The 17,636-nt window shown below is 35.5% G+C and overlaps 1 non-coding gene across 1 annotated transcript; it reads left to right on the top strand.

Moving 5' to 3' along the window:
* The first annotated feature begins 2,558 nt into the window (after window positions 1-2,558).
* Window positions 2,559-2,630, top strand: TRNAC-GCA. Its single transcript has one exon. It is a non-coding gene; the product is annotated as a tRNA-Cys (tRNA).
* The last annotated feature ends 15,006 nt before the right edge of the window (window positions 2,631-17,636 follow it).

The raw sequence follows: 17,636 nt of genomic DNA, 5'->3' as shown, positions 1-17,636 counted from the left end.
CATGAAACAAGACACTTAGATAGCCCAGTGGTGTTATTTGCTCTTCTTGGGCGCTTCCTTCAACCTACTGTGCGGGTTCGCTCCCTGCTAGTGGCTGTTTTTTTTTTTAATTAAAAAAAAGTTAGGTGCTGCTGCTATAGAAATAAATAAAATAATAATAATAATAATATTTTTTTAAAATAAAAAAAAAGTTAGGTGCTGCTACTATAGAAATAAATAATAAAATTATTATTATAATAACAACAACAACAACAACAACAACAACAACAACAACAAAAACGACGTCGTTTTAACACAAAAAGCAAAACTTTGACAGTACATAAATATGACCTTTAACTATTCAAAACTGCACAAATATGACCTCTCTCCAAGTCGGCCCTTTTAACGATGTGGCACCGTGTGATTGGATTACCTTTCCACGTAGGCGCGAGTGAGGCTCAAGCATGGGGTTGCAAAATCGGAGGTCATATTTGTTCAGGTTTTGAACAGTTAAAGGTCCTATTTGTGCACTATCAAAGTTTAAGGTTAAAGTTATAATTTGGTGTCAAGTTTAAAATCATTTTTATGTATTAACTCTTTAAAATATGAGACTTTAAGATGTGTTAAAGTTTTCTCTTCACTTTTATATCTCATTTCCACTATCTGTGTAATTCTCCTTAGAAATTGACATGAAACGCATTTCATCGCTGTTGATTTCTGTTAGTTGGGATTCATGTTATTTTATTTCTCAAATTATTAACTTTAGAATAAATACTTATTTTTATCTTCTTTTTGTGGCATTGCGACATTGACCCGAGTCCATTGGAATCCATCTCCCCTTTGCATTTTTGCGGGGCCATGAGACCCAACATCATCAAGTCGGAGATCCCATGCCAAAAGTCCCAAAACGGGACTGATTTGCGACAATATATGGCCAATATACAAATTTCACAAGGCAGAAACAGCTGATATACAGCAATATACAGCAGTAAATGAAGGCAAGGACGTGGATACACCAGTTTTATACACTGATATACAGTGTTTATACAAAAACACAGCAGCTACAAGGCTCCATAGTCCATAATTCAAAGCCCAAACCTGGGCAGATTTAAAAATGGGCTAGAAAGGGGGGCTCAAGTCTCATCTTTCTCCTTTATTTGTTTGTATTTAACTTAATTATTTGTTTGTAATTTAATCTAATTTAGATGAATCCTCATGGAAGCAAGTTTAGGTTAAACCTATTCATTTTTATGTTGGTTATTTAATATTTTTAATTTTTAATTCCTTATTTTAGGAAAACTTAAGTTCGAAAAATAACTTGAGGATCTACTTATATCTCTTCATAATTATTATCAATTCAAAATTCACGTTTAAGAAGTTGGATTAATTATTTAGTTCAAAAATCTTAATCTGGATAAATTTATTAAAGTTAGAATTATTTTGAAACTTTGACGTTTAGTTTATTTCTTTACTTAGAATATCAAATGATTAGTATCAAATAAATTCTATTTATTGAAAATAAGGTTTCCAAATAAATTCAAGAGTTTTCTAAAATAATTTCAAGATTCTTACACCTTAAATTTTTTTTTAAAATTAGCCAAACAAATTAAATACGTTTGGAACCGCACTTTGTGGATTTTCAAAAGCACCTTCTTTCGAATTTATTTGAATCCTTACTTAGATTTTTTTTTTTTAAAAGGGTTTTCTTTCAAAATCATCTTTTTTAAATGGTTTCTTAATTTTCTTAAAATTAAGTGGCGACTCTAAATTATTTTTTCAAAATAAAATCAAATAGACTTCTCTTTTCTTGTTTTCACCACGAAGTTATGAGACAATTTTGACTCTTCGAAAACGGATTGTGACAAACATCATGACTATGTCAATTGATCATGAGCTGAACCAAGCATAAACCGTACAAAATTATCACCATCAAAATACAGTCAACAACAACATATTAATATAATCTCATAATTAAGTGAAGCTTGATAGGGTAAGATATACGCAGATTTTATCTCTATCTTTATAGGACAGAAAAGTTGTTTCTGATACACCGTCAACTCAAAAAAGAAGTTATTTAAAGTTAAATTTGCAAGAAATATGTAACATCAAAATTTCAATATCCAAAACAAATGAAGCGGTTTATAAGCAAAACACATTGGAGTATAAGAAACTAGCGATTACTAAATATTATTACTAATAATGCTTCAAGGTGATGGGGCTAAACCCCTGCCTCTCCCATGTAAAGGTTGTGCACAACACTTGACTACCTACCTACTAAGCTTGTACCCTATTTTTTGATCTTCACACCTTTCTATTTAGGATAATTTATTAATTGATACGACTGAGTCTCAATAACAACTAGAATTTTGTTTCAGTTAATTATGAAACTAGACAAATAATTTAGGTTTAGTCAAGGAAAGAAGAGTTACCTTTCTTAATTAAATGCATAATGAAGCACAGATGAAAAATAAAAAGGTGATATGAGTCTTTTAATCCTGATTCTACATTAGGAAGAGAAAAAACTGCAGGGAAACCAATGAAAAGTTGTCTATTTTTAATTATTATATAAGAGGCAAGAAGGGCCCATAGCTCAGTGGTAGAGCATTTGACTGCAGATCAAGAGGTCACCGGTTCGAACCCGGTTGGGCCCTTTTTAATGGTTTCTTTTTTTTTTTTTTTTTTTGGATTTTTAACAAATTCACATAAAATGCTTCCTTGTTAGAGTGTTTTGTAGTGAATTAAATTAGTTTGGTTTCTGTGCTTCCTTGTTCGAGTGTTTTTTAGTGAATTAAATTAGTTTGGTTTCTGTGTTCATATATATATATATATATATATATATTTTGTATGTACAATATCTGTACTTTTAACTATGTTAATATAACCAACACTTATTCATATAAGTTTGATTTAGAAATTTTATTTCAAAAAATAAAAATCTTGAGTTTGTTCGTAGCTATAGACTAGTTCTTTGCGTGCTCTCATTATGTGGTTGCTAAATAATTACGAAAACAAGTATCAGTTGAGTTGGATGGATTATCACCCAGGAAGAAATAAATCGGTTTTGATAATCTTTGTTGTCTAAGAGAATTTTTCTCACTATGTTGGTGCAAGAGTTTTGTTAATAGGTGTATTAATTAGATAAATGGTTATATTATTTCAAAGGTGGCAAATCTCGTCTTCTCGAAATACTAATCCATCAAACACTAGTTAACGTGAAATTTACATCTAGTGTCTTTCAAAATGTTCAATTAAAATTTTTATTTTCAAATATTTGATTTTGAATTTTTGTTCTTCAAAGTATGTGGTCTTGAACCCCCATCCTACCCCCACCCTAAATAAGTTCTAATGTTTGCCTATAAGGTAAAATTTTGGTTAATTAAGTAATATGAAGAACTCTAAAGATAATGTGAGACTTCTAGAATGAAGTTAGGCCAAACAAGGAATATAACAAAGAGAAAATATGAAGAAATAACATAAAATTCCAAAATTTGGAGTCATAAGTTTAAGAGCATCAATATGTAATATCCCGTAAAAGTCTTAGCTCGTTTCAGCTCTCTTAGTTGCATGTTAACGGGGGTGGGGGTGGGGGTGTTCCAAAACTTGAAAATTTGGCTAAATATTGAGGACTTGGTCATTTTCAAGATCACTAAATTCTGATGATTTTATTTTCTATCTTTCCGACCTTAGAACGTCGATTTTTAAGTCGATTCATGATTGGGGTTGTTCAAAGTACACCTCGGGTGAGTTTCAGAATTTTCCGACGAGCGTAGGGGTGTGTTTGGATCACCAAAACAGTAGCAGCACTGGGATGAGCCCGCAACGCCTGCTCCAGTGCACCACACTAGAGCCCGCATGTCACGCCTTAAATTCTATTGGGGCGGACAGGCACTCGTAGCCGTAAAGGCCCGAGAGAACCAATTCATAACCTTGTACTTCTCATGCATGTAACTATGACAACCAAAAGTTCTGAAAAATATGATATTATGTATCGATGAGAATAATTACATAGGCAAGCACAAACTTATATGTACAACACTTGGGCATTGGGGCCACCACGTCTAAAGGCAAGACACTACCATAACTTTACATTAGTCTACAAAGCCTCTAAAAGATACATAGACTTAGTTAGGAACGGGACAAACTCCCACCCTACTCTTGACTTACTGTACAATACCAAAATATATGGAACAGACTCGGAGAGCCCTGAATCAACCTGGAGCTCACCAATAGTCACTGAATAACCTGCGCTCCTACTAGTGAGATGTATGAGCTGAAGTACCTGTGCCTGCAGCTCGAAATACAGTTCCCCGTGTAGGACGTTAGTACAAAAATATGAACTGAATATGTAAGGATGAAGGTAACAACACATGATACAAGAGCTCAATAGAAATCAGATACAAATGTATAAGTAGTACTAGTAGACCACCTTTATATATACTTGTGGGACTACATATATTACATTCCTTTCTTTATTTTTGCCTTTCTTACTTCATAATCTTTTTAATCCATATATAATGCAAATGACCAGCTGATCAGTGGTAAATAGATAAATTAGGATCGGCCCATGCTGGGCTTAAGCCCCTGAGCTGCCACCTATATATAAAGATTGGGATCGGCCCATGCTAGGCTTATTCCCCTAAGCTTCCACCCATATAAAGGTATCGAGATCAGCCCATGCTAGGCTTATGCCCCTGAACTGCCACTCGTTTTACAAATTTACGTTAATTTATTTAGCCTTTGAGATTGTTACTTTTGTGGTCATAACATCATGGTACCTTGAACCAATAATCTGCTAATAAGAGACATATAAATGGACACTTAATGCAACAACAATGAGGTAGGGAGCTGTTGGCATACAAATGAAGTGTTTAGGAGCTGAAAATAACACATGGGTCTTATTTGAACAAGCAGAAAGCTCCTGAAATTTTCTAGTGAAGATAGACGTGCAGGTTTAACAATAAGCATGTATTGAGGTGTTTTAATATGTCAGAGAGTGGGAACAAAGTCATTGGCTACATGGAATATAATGTGCTGCTATTATGTATCACTTGTTATAGGATAACCTTGAAAGCTTACTTGATGGAAAAAATGTCTGATTTCATGCCAAAGAGTGCAAAATAGAGTATGCCTTACATACCTGATTATATAACTCCGAAACTAACCCGAATTGACTTCCCGCCTTTTAGATTACTTATCTACAATAGAATATATGATAAACTAGTATTAACAACCAACTAACACATTTAGGCTACTTAACTTCACCCAAAATAGTAACCGGGCAGTAAGCCATTAATCTATCAATCAAGGGTGTTATTTTAACCCTTTTCTCCTCCAATTACACCCACATACCATACAGGTTCTTAGAAGATTCACCAAAACCACCTCGTCTTCATTACATATTCCAAACAATACTCAAAACAGATTGGGCAGTAAACAAATGCAATTATTGGTTTGGTGGTATACCGTCACACCTTTCTTCTATATTTCATTACAAACTAATCATATCTTTCTCTAACATGAACCTAGCAGCCCATAACATATACATACAAAACAGTCCACAAAACAGCCTCAAATCCCTTTTATTGTAGCAAGAAATTATTGAACTCATCATCTCTTGAGTTCTCAATAACAACACATCCAAAATTCTCTTTCAAATTCACATACAAGGAGAACAAAATGGAGCTGTCACCTTACCTCAATTCTGCAACTTATTCTTTTAATTTGAACTCCTCAAAACTTTAACTTTCACTTTTCTTCACACTTTAAACCAAATAAGAAAAGAGATCTCTTAATAATAAAGAAAAATTGAGCAAGTAGATTGTTCTATATTCTGCCATGTATTTATAATTAGGCACTTGTAACATATTTTCCTAATCTTCCATGAGATAATTAAGCTAAACCATAAGTGTTTTCACTTACCTTGGGCTGCAAAGGTGAGGGTTTCTTTAAGAACCCTAGAAGGAATTTTGGGGCTGCTCCTTGTTGTTTTAGAGAGAGTAGAGAGATTTTGTGAAAGAAACTCTTTTTTGTAACTTAGAAATAAAGTAAAATGACCAGCAACTTGGACTTATAAAGGCCCTATTTTGTCCACCTTCTTAGTTGCATTTTGAACCTTAAAATTGGTCAAATTGGTCCAAGTAGGTGATGCACCTACTTAAGGGTTCAAGCTGCTCACATTTGCAAGGTAGGTGATGCACCTACTTACTTAAATTCTTATTTTGGGCTCAATTAACTTGGACCTTTGGCAGATTTGTGTGTTGGGCCAATTATCCATTTACTTCCTCTTTTATTCAATTTGGGCCTAAATGAGTACATTAGTATAGGCCCAAATCTGGTCCATAGCTATGGGTCCATTAATTTAGTCCAAATAGCTTAAGTAGGTGACTCACCTACTAGCTTAATTAAGTCAAGCAAGCAACTCAATATTTTATTCGATTTCCAGCTCCTAATCTCTTTAATCTAACCTTTAACTTATACACACTTGGTCACTTTAAACTCTAGATTCAAATAATAGCTTACGGTCCCAAGTTTACATAGTCGTATCGATGTTAACTTGGTTGTATCACATTAAACTGTACGGGCATCATCTATAATTCCATCTACACCATTAATACTTGCATAACAAATATCATCCGTTACCTATACCACAAGGCTATACCAAGTTCCATATAGTTAGAACAAGTACAAGAAAAATATGGGATGTTACATGCTTCCCCCATTAGGAACATTCGACGAATGTTAGAATAACCATCCAACCAAAAAAAGTTCAAGCCTAAGTTTAATATCCCTATTATCACATAGTACTCATATATTGCACTTACTTATTATTGCTCTAATTCAGTAACTTGGACTTTCTCTTCGTATTTGAACAAATGGGGGTACTTAGATTTCATCGCTTCTTCAGCTTCCCATGTTATCTCTTCTACTTGTTGGTTCCTCTAAAGCACTTTTACAGAAGCTATTTCTTTATTCCTTAACTTCTTAACTTGTCGATTTAGGATAGAAATAGGTATTTATTCATAGGTAAGATCTTCCGTAACTTATACATCTTCAGTAGGAGTGATATGGGATGGATCTCCCATGCACTTTTAAAGCATTAAGACGTGAAATACTGGATGAACTGTTGAGAGCTCATGGGGTAGCTCTAATTCAGAAGCGACTTAGCCAAACCTTCGAGTAATCTTGTATGTGACTATATAACGTGGACTTAGTTTTCCTTTCTTACCAAATCTCATAACCCCCATCATTGGTGACACCTTCAAGAATACCCAATCATATATAGAAAACTCTAGCCCCCTCCTTCTAATATCTATATATGACTTATGTTGACTTTGGGCTGTTTCTAGCTGCTGTTGGATCACTTTAACCTTTTCCATAGCTTGATGAACAAGATCTGGTCCGAATAAGGCAGTTTCAGCCGCTTCAAACCATCTAATTGCTGATCTACACTTTCTTTCATACAAAGCTTCATATAGTGCCATTTTGATACTTGAATGATAACTATTGTTGTAGGATAACTCGATGAGAGGTAAATGATCATCCCAACTACCTTTAAAGTCCAATACATAAGCTCGTAGCATATCTTCAAGTGTTTGAATGGTATGTTCTTCTTGTCCACCTGTTTGAGGATGAAAAGCTATAGTTAGATTCACTTGTGTTCCTAATTTTTTCTGGAAAGACTTCCAAAAATTTGCAGTAAATTGAGCTTCTCGATCTGGTATAATAGAGATTGGGACTTTGTGCAGCCAAACTATCTCTTTAATATATATTTTGGCATATTCTTCAACTGTGTAAGTGGTCCTAACCGGTAGAAAGTGTGCTGATTTGGTAAGCCTATCAACTATCACCCATATGGAATCAAACCTTCGAGATGTACGAGGTAAACTAGTGATGAAAACCATGTTGGTCATGTCCCACTTCCATGTTGGAAGATCTATACATTGCACATAACCCCCGGGCTTTTGGTGCTTTACTTTAACTCTTTGATAATTTGGACATTCGACTACAAATTCTGCAATGTTCTTCTTCATGTCACCTCACCAATACATCCCTTTCAAATCATGGAACAATTTTGTTGACCCTGGATGGATGGAATACCTTGAATGATGTACTTTTGTCATAATCCTCTTTCTTAGCTCGCCTATATTAGGCACACACAATCTGTTTTGGCACTGAAGTACTCTTTCTTGCGTAAGCTCAAATGCCTTTGTCATACCACGCTGCACATTCTCCTTAAGATGTAATAGAATGGGACTGCATATTTCTTCTTTTTTACTTCAGCTACTAATGAAGATTTTGCAGTATTATGCACAATAAGCCCCTCATCTGGAGTTTTAAGAAGGCAAACCCCCAAATTGGCTAGTTGGTGTAGATCCTCAGTCATCCCTTGTCGTTCTATAGACTAACCATAAGTGACCACCATAGACTTACGACTTAATGCATCAGCTACCACATTTGCTTTTCCCTGATAATACAAGATATCAACATTATAGTCTTTTAATAACTCAAGCCATCTCCACTACCTCAAATTTAGGTCCTTCTGATTAAAGATATACTGTAAACTTTTGTGGTCAGTATATATGTCAACATAAATCCCATACAAGTAGTGACACCATATCTTTAATGCAAATATAACCACTACTAGCTCCAGATCATGCGTTGGATAATTTTTCTCATGTGGCCACAATTGTCTTGAAGTATGTGCTATGACTTTACCATACTGCATCAATACACATCCTAAGACAATTATTGAAGCATCAAAATACACTGCATACCCTTCTATGCCTTCTGGAAGTACCAATACGGGTGTAGAAGTTAACTTATTCTTCAGATCTTGGAAACTTCTTTCATATGCATCATTCCATTGGAACTTGGACACTTTGTGTGTTAGCTTTGTTAAAGGTGCAGAAACTGAAGAAAATTCTTCAAAAAACCTTCTATAATAACCTGCCAACCTAAGGAAACTATGAACCTCCATAGGCATTATAGGTTTTGGCCAGTTCTTCACGGCTTCTATATTTAGAGTATCAACCTTTATTCCTTCAACAAATACAATATGACCTAAGAATGCCACAAATTTTAACCAAAACTCACATTTGGAGAGCTTTGCATATAGCTTACGATCACGAAAAATCTGTAACACCTGTCATAAGTGACTGGCATGGTCCTCATTTGATCTCGAATAAACCAGAATATCATCTATAAAAACTATCACAAACACATCCAAGAATGGGTTGAACACCCTATTTATTAAATCGATAAAATCTGCAAGTGCATTAGTTAGCCCAAAGGATATGACTAAAAACTCGTAATGACCGTACCATGTTCGAAAAGCTGTCTTGGGTATGTCCTTCTCTTTGACCCTCATTTGGTGGTAATCAGACCACAAATCAATCTTTGAAAACCACTTGGTGCCTTGCAACTGATCAAATAAGTCATCAATTCTCAAAAGAGGATATTTGTTCATAATAGTCACCTTGTCCAGTTGCCGATAGTCAATACACATTCTCAATGAGCCATCCTTCTTACACTGGTGCACCCCAAGGGGACACACTAGGCCTTATGAATCCTTTTTCTAGCAAGTCTTTCAATTGCTCTTTCAACTTCCGTAATTCTGTCGGGGCCATTCTATTCGGAGGAATTGAAATTGGTTAAGTACCTGAAATCATATCAATAACAAACTCTACTTCTCGTTCTGGAGGCAAACCTGGAAGATCTTCAGGAAATACATCAGGAAATTCATTCACTACTGGACTAGTTTAAAGAGTTGGTGGCTCCGTATCTGTATTCTTCACCCTAACTAGATGACATATGTAACCCTTGGAAATCATCTTTTTTGCCTTAAAATAAGAAATAAATTTACCTCTTGGTGCACCAATATTATCACTCCATTCAAGGATTGCGTCTTTTGGAAAATAGAAATACACATTCTTAGTTTGGCAATCTACTGTGGCATAACAAGAAGCCAACCAATCCGTACCCATTATAGCATCAAAATATACCATTTCTAACTCAACCAGGTCAACCATTGTATCGCGACCGCAAATAATTATTATACAATTTCAATACACTCTCCTAGCTAGAATAGATTCACCAATCGACGTAGATACTTCAAGTGGCTTAACTAGCAATTTTGGTTTTTTTTTTTGAAATTTCCAGCAACCAATGGAGTGACATATGATAATGTAGAACCCAAATCAACTAATGTATATTCATCATGTGAAAATATTGACAATGTACCTGTAACTACATCTGGAGAAGCCTTTGAATTTTGTCGATCCGCTAAATCATATGTATGATTCCGAACTCCACTAGAGCTAGTTTCTCCTTTAGCACCTCTACCACGACCCATAGGCCTTACACCTCTACCTGAATAAGGCACCAATGATGATGATGCAATGGCTGATCCAGTAAGTCGTGACATACCACCTAAGCCCCTTTGAGTTGAGGGCATTCTCTCATTATATGTCCTGACGTACCACAACAAAAGCAAGAATTTGTCCCAAATCGACATGCACCTAAATGAAGCTTTCCATATTGTTTACATAGCTGCTGAGGAGGCCTTAATTAGATAATACTCCCTTGATCTTGATACCCCACTGTTCGTGAACTCTGACTCTCACTTGTTTGCCCAAATTGGTTGCCTTTAGACCTTTGAAGCTGTGGTGGAGCACTAGCTGCAGAATAAGAAGTTAATGGCCTAGGTGGTCTATTAGAAAACTAAGGCCTAAACTCTCCTTAGGATGCCATAAAATGCCTCGTAGATCTAGACCTCTTGGAATACCCTCTTTCCAATTCTTGTGTTCTTTTTCTTTGCCTCTGATCCTCCATTTTTTGTGCAAATACTTGTATCCTTGCTATGTCCATGTCTTTGTTAAAAAAATCAATAGTACAGTCTATAACTAGATATGGTTCCAATCTATCCACATATTGATAAACTCTATCATCCATTATAGATACTGCATTAGGAGCATACCTAGCCAAAGAGTTAAATCCGAGGCTGTACTCCCTCACGCTCATGTTCCCTTGGCGAAGATTCAGGAACTGATCCACACAGGATTCTCAACTCTCAAATGGAAGGTAATGATCAAGAAATGCCTCTTTGAACTCTTTCCAAGTAACTGAAGGTGCATCGATACCCCTAGATCCTTTGCAGTCTTTATACCAAAATATAGCCCTCCCTTTGAATTTATATGTTGCTAGATCAACTGTCTCTTTACCCGACACATGCATGACATCTAGAGCCCTTTGGATTTGATCAATAAAATCCTGTAGGTCTTCATTAAGATCTGATCCAGTGAATATGGAAGGATCCAATTTAAGAAAATCCTGCGTTTGTAGGCTAACTGCCCTATCTGCACCGCTAGAACTTGTGGTTGGAATGGCTTGTCCTTGAGCTTGTCCAGAAACTATACGATCCAATAATTGTACCGCATTCCTTAGATCTTGGTCAGTAGAATTAATAGGTGGTTCTGAGGATTTGGTTCTTTTCCATCTTAGATCTTCTGGAGATGGAGAGTAGAAGAAGATTGGGATACAAACTCATCTTGAGCCTCACTTTGATTAGCTTATCTATGTGGTGACTTGCTGTACCTTCTTTGGTAGCCACATCTATTCGCTTACCTTTATTATTACTCCTTCTCATAATCGGCATCTTTACTATAATAAGAGGAAAAAAATAGGTTCAATGGTTAAATATGACTTCACCTACAACATGGGCTCTATTGCACGATCTAAGATATGAAGAAAAAGAGACAACCCCTAAATGTCCCATAGCCTCCTGTTTATAGATGTGGTGTACAACATGCCCATAAACAAGACTCTATATAGACACGGCTTTGTAGACAACCTAGGAAGACCTGGTCTGATACCACTTTTGTCATGCCTCAAATCCTATTGGGGCAGAAAGACACCCAAAGCCGTAAAGGCCCGAGAGAACCAATTCATAACCTTGTACTTATCATACATGTAACTATGACAACCAAAGGTTCTGACAAATATGATATTATGTATCAATGAGAATAATTACATAGGCCAACACAAACTTATATATATAACACTTGGCCGTTGGGGCCACCACATCTAAAGGCAAGACACTACTATGACTTTACATTAGTCTATAAAGCCTCTAAAAGATACATAGACTTCGTTAGCGTCGGGAAAAACCCCCGCCATACTCTTGACTTACTGCACAATACCAAAATATTTGGAATAGACTCGGAGAGCCCTGAATTAACCTGGAGCTCACCAATAGGCACTAAATAGCCTGCGCTCCTACTTGTGAGGTGTATGAGCTAAAGTACCTATGCCTGCAGCATGAAATACAGGTCCCCCATGAGGGACGTCAGTACAAAAATGTGTACTGAATATGTAAGGCTGAAGGTAACAACACATGATACTAATGGAAATCAAATACAAGTGTATAAGTAGTACTAGTAAGCCACCTGTAAATATACTTGTGGAACTACATATATTATGTTCCTTTCTTTATTTTTACCTTTCTTACTTCATAATCTTTGTAAGCCATATATAATGCAAATGACCAGCTGATCAGTGGTAAATAGATAAATTAGGATCGGCCCATGCTAGGCTTATGCCCCTGAGCTGCCACCTACATATAAAGATTGGGATCGGCCCATGCAAGGCTTATTCCCCTAAGATGCCACCCATATAAAGGTATCGAGATCGGCCTATGCTAGGCTTATGCCCCTGAGCTACCACTTGTTTTACAAATTTACGTTACTTAGTTTATTTAGCCTTTGAGATTGTTACATTGGTGGTCATAACATTATGGTACCTTGAACCAATAAACTTCTAATAAAATAAATATAAATGGATACTTAATGCAACAAAAATAAGGTAGGGAGCTGCTGGCACACAAATGATGTGTTTAGGAGATGAAAATAACACATGGGTCTTATTTGAACAAGCGGAGAACTCCTAAAATTTTCTAGTGAAGATAGACATGCATGTTTAATAAAAAGCATATATTGAGGTATTTTAACACGTTAGAGAGTGGTAAAAAGGTCATTGGCTACATGGAATGTAATGTGCTGCTATTATGAATCACTTATTATAGGATAACCTTGGAAGCTTACTTGATGGAACAAATGTCCGATTTCATGCCAAAGAGTGCAAAATAGAGTATGCCTTACATACCTGGTTATATAACTCCGAAACTAATCCAAATTGAGTTCACGCCTTTTAGATTACTTATCTATAGTAGAATATATGGTAAACTAGTATTAGCAACCAACTAACACATTTAGGCAACTTAACTTCACCCAAAACAGTAGCCGGGCACTAAGCCATTAATCTATCAATCAAGGGTGTTATTGTAACCCTTTTCTCCTCCAATTACACCCACATACTATACAGGTTCATATAAGATTCACTGAAACCACCTCGGCTTCATTACATATTCCAAACAATACTCAAAACAGCTTGGGCAGTAAACAAATGCAATTATTAGTTTAGTGGTGTACCGTCACACCTTTCTTCTATATTTCATTACAAACTAATCATACCTTTCTCCAACATCAACCTAGAAACCCATAACATATATATATATATAAAACAGTCCACAAAACAACCTCAAATCCCTTTTATTGTAGCAACCAATTATTGAACTTATCATCTCTTGAGTTCTCAATAATAACACATCTATAATTCTTTTTGAAATTCACATACAAGGAGAACAAAATGGAGAAGTCACCTTACCTCAATTCTACAACTTATTATTTTAATTTAAACTCCTCAAAACTTCAACTTTCACTTTCCTTCACACTTTAAACCAAATAACAAAATAGATCTCTTAATAACAAAGAAAAAAGTGAGCAAGTAGTTTATTCTATATTCTGCCATGTATTTATAATTAGGCACCTATAGCATGTTTTCCTAATCTTTCATGAGATAATTAAGCTAAACCATACATGTTTCACTTACCTTGGGCTGCAAAGGTGAGGGTTTCTTCAAGAACCCTAGAAGGAATTTTAGGGATGCTCCTTGTTATTTTAGAGATAGTAGAGAGATTTTGTGAAATATACTCTTTTTTGTGACTCAGAAATGAAGTAAAATGACCAACAACTTGGCCTTATAAAGACCCTATTTTTTCCACCTCCTTAGCTTTATTTTGGATCTTAAAATTGGTCAAATTGGTCCAAGTAGGTGATGCACCTACTTAACGGTTCAAGCTGCTCAAATTTTCAAAGTTGGTGATACACCTACTTACTTAAATTCTTATTTTGGGCTCAATTAACTTGGACCTTTGGTAGTTGTGTGTTGGGCCATTTATCCATTTACTTCCTCTTTTATTCAATTTGGGCCCAAATGAGTACATTAGTATAGGCCCAAATCTGGTCCATAGCCATGGGTCTATTAATTTGGTCCAAATAGCTTAAGTAGGTGACTCACCAACTAGCCTAATTAAGTCAAGCAAGCACCTCAATATTTTATTCCATTTACAGCTCCTAATCTCTTTAATATAACTTTCAACTTATACACACTTGGTCACTTTAAACTGTAGATTCAAATACTAGCTTACGATCCCAAGTTTTCATAGTCGTATCGACGTTTACTTGGTCGCATCACATTAAACTGTACGGGAATCATCTATAATTCCATCTACACCATTAATACTTGTATAACAAACCTCATTTGTTACCTATACCACAAGGCTATACCAAGTTCCTTATAATTAGAACAAGTACAAGAAAAATACGGGATGTTACACTGTGGCGCCCCCTCTAGTGAACCGCACTAGGGCCCACGGCACTCCCTCTTTCCCCAGTTTAGCTTTTTATTTCTCATTAATTAAGGGCATTTGGGTCATTTTCCTCCACCCAAATCGGTCCATAACATAAAATTAAGTTCCCAAGGAGCATTATTTGCCCCTTTATTCATAATAACTCGCAAGAAACCCAACTCCCACCTCAAAAACAAACCTTAAACAATTCTTAAGAAATTAAGGAATTCCAGCTCCAAATCTCAAGAAATTTCCAAGAATCTTCACGAGTTCATTTAGTGAGGTATGTGTGATATTCATCCATGGATTCGTTTCACCCATGGAGTTCATGAATCCATTTTTTTATTTTAATTGATGAGTATTCATGGTTAAATTGAAATATCTCCATGAATTTCTTGTTAGTTCAATTACATATTTTAAACGTTGTAATCTTCATGTTAAATTCCTAAGTTATGAGTTTAGTGTTGGAATCATGTTATTCTCGTATGCTTTATCCATTCCCATGCTTAAGTTCACAACTCTCATATGTTTGATGGAATGTCTAAGTGTTGGATTTTGAACAATAATACCTTACTATGGTTTTAAAGCTTTTTTATGACATTATTGTTAATTCATTCAATGCTGGTGGGTTATGAACACCCGATACCTAGTGATTTACAAAAATTCAGATTTTCACGTATTCTGACAGTTAATCCATGAATTTTATCAGTAGACTCAGATATTCATATTCATGATGAGAATTATCAGTTTATATGTTCAAAGTTATCTCAAAATCCATATTCACTATTATTTTAAGAATACCATGACCTGAGCTTATCAGTTATTAGTTATCAATGCATGCACCCGTTAGTATCTCAGTGTCTTTTAGTTGGGAGTAGGATTTAGCATCAAGTAATAAGTATAGGTTCAGTGAATCCTACTTTCCCAGAAACTATGGGCCACCATAGGTTTAGGGTCCTTGCCAGAGAGTGTTTTCCCTTGCCCAATATGGGCTTAGTTTAGTGATCACTCTAGTCAGTTAAGGTTCTATTCCGATGGCAAGGATAGAACAACCCTCCTCAACGTGGGTCAGACATTGGACTCCATGATAGCTCACATGGGTATGTCAGTTATATGATAACTCCTACAGTCTTCGTATAATATTCAGTGTATTCTCAGTTCAAGTTTGCTTGACCAAGTGTTTAGACTTTTAGTTATTCAGTTATATAGTTTACAGTATTTCAAATCTCAGACTTGTTTTGGATTACAATTTTATGCTTGGTCTTGTATTCTCAGATATCATAGTTTCATGCATTTATGTTCAATTATCTCATGCTATTTAGTTAGTCCTTATTTTATATGCACAGTATCCCATGTATATAAGCCTAACCTCATCTCATATACCAGTACATTCAAAGTACTGACCATATACTCTTCTTTACGCTATGATGTCTTGTATCATAGGATCGGATGCACAGTTTCCCAATTATTGTTAGATAGCTCAGCATAATCCAACAGTCGTAGTGGTGAGTCCTTATCTATCAAGGGCATATTATGCTTATTCAGTTATTTCAGTATTTTATTTTGTTCAGTCAGTCAGAGTTAGTTGGGGGTCTGTCCCATCAACTCCCCAGTTAGTTTAGAGGGTTTCAGATATTTAGATAAAATAGTTAGACAGTCATTTAGTTACTTTCAATTTTTATCAGATGTTTCAGATGTATGATTGATTCGGGATTTTAGTATTCAGATTTATATTTTCCTTCTCAGTTTATCTATCGCACATGTGTTATGTTTATATTTTATTCAGTGTTCATACTAGGTACCAACTCATGGGTTAGGTTGTGTTCACTTGTGACCGTAAGCATTGTTGTTACAACTAGGGGATAGCCTCGGGCCATGACACAATATAACTCAAAAGTACTAAAATATGAATATCTGTCTCTAAAAATAAGTAAAGACATATAAAACAGGTAAGAGAAGGTCCAGAGTCAATTTTGGAGCCCTAGAGTATACCATTACCTCGATCACCACTCAAATAAGTTTGAAATCAGCTATCACAAGTCATACTCATGTTAGGATTTGTACTGAAAGGTCACAATAAGGGTGATGATCCACTTGTACCAGTAGGTATCATAGGCCAACTGAGAAAAGCAAAAATAACATAAGTAAAATATACTATGAGCACGTTACCTATAAGCAGAAAAGTCCCAAATGGTATCTCATACTATTTCCACTAACGGTTCTAATAGATAATTAAAATATACTATCAACATGTCACCTACAAGCAGAAAAATCCTAACTGGTAGCTCACATTATCTCTACTAATAGTTTTAATATATATATAAGTATACAAAAATAGAACACCACAGATATAAAAGAAGAATATACTAAAACTAAGCACAAGTCAAGGAAACTAAGGAAAACAAGCAAGATGCGTATGCAAATATAATGCAATACAATGCATTGTGGATAGAATGAATGATGAAAACCATCGCATGACTTTATATGTATACCCACCAAGATCACAACTATCAGGTAGGATCCAAGAAGGGTATAGTTCATAACCCATTTACTATATCTTAATCTCAATCTCAACTCATCTCACCTTCTGACTCATGCTCACGGAGAGAGTTTTCATAAAAGTGTATCATTTTCTTTCAAAAATAGTGTTTCTTAATAGAACCAGTTGATACAAGTCAAATAGCCGCCTTAGCTTTTGATTACTTCTCTGAAGGCCAACACCTAAAGGCTCAAGACTTGGTCACCCCGAGGGCATAAGAATATGTAAGGAAAGCTCGTTTTAAGCAAGACATAAAGCAATCCTATATGTGGAAGGTTGCTTGGATGCTTTCCTTGATGTTAACTCGAGGACCATAACCCTTGAAAAATGAACAATCCTTGGTTTTGAAGCATGAAAGAGGTACCATTCATCAAG

The sequence above is a fragment of the Capsicum annuum genome, unplaced genomic scaffold (assembly GCF_002878395.1).
Source record: "Capsicum annuum cultivar UCD-10X-F1 unplaced genomic scaffold, UCD10Xv1.1 ctg1489, whole genome shotgun sequence".
Lineage (NCBI taxonomy): Eukaryota > Viridiplantae > Streptophyta > Magnoliopsida > Solanales > Solanaceae > Capsicum > Capsicum annuum.
The sequence above is the reverse complement of the archived record's forward strand: the minus strand, read 5'-3'. Positions and strand labels throughout refer to the sequence as shown.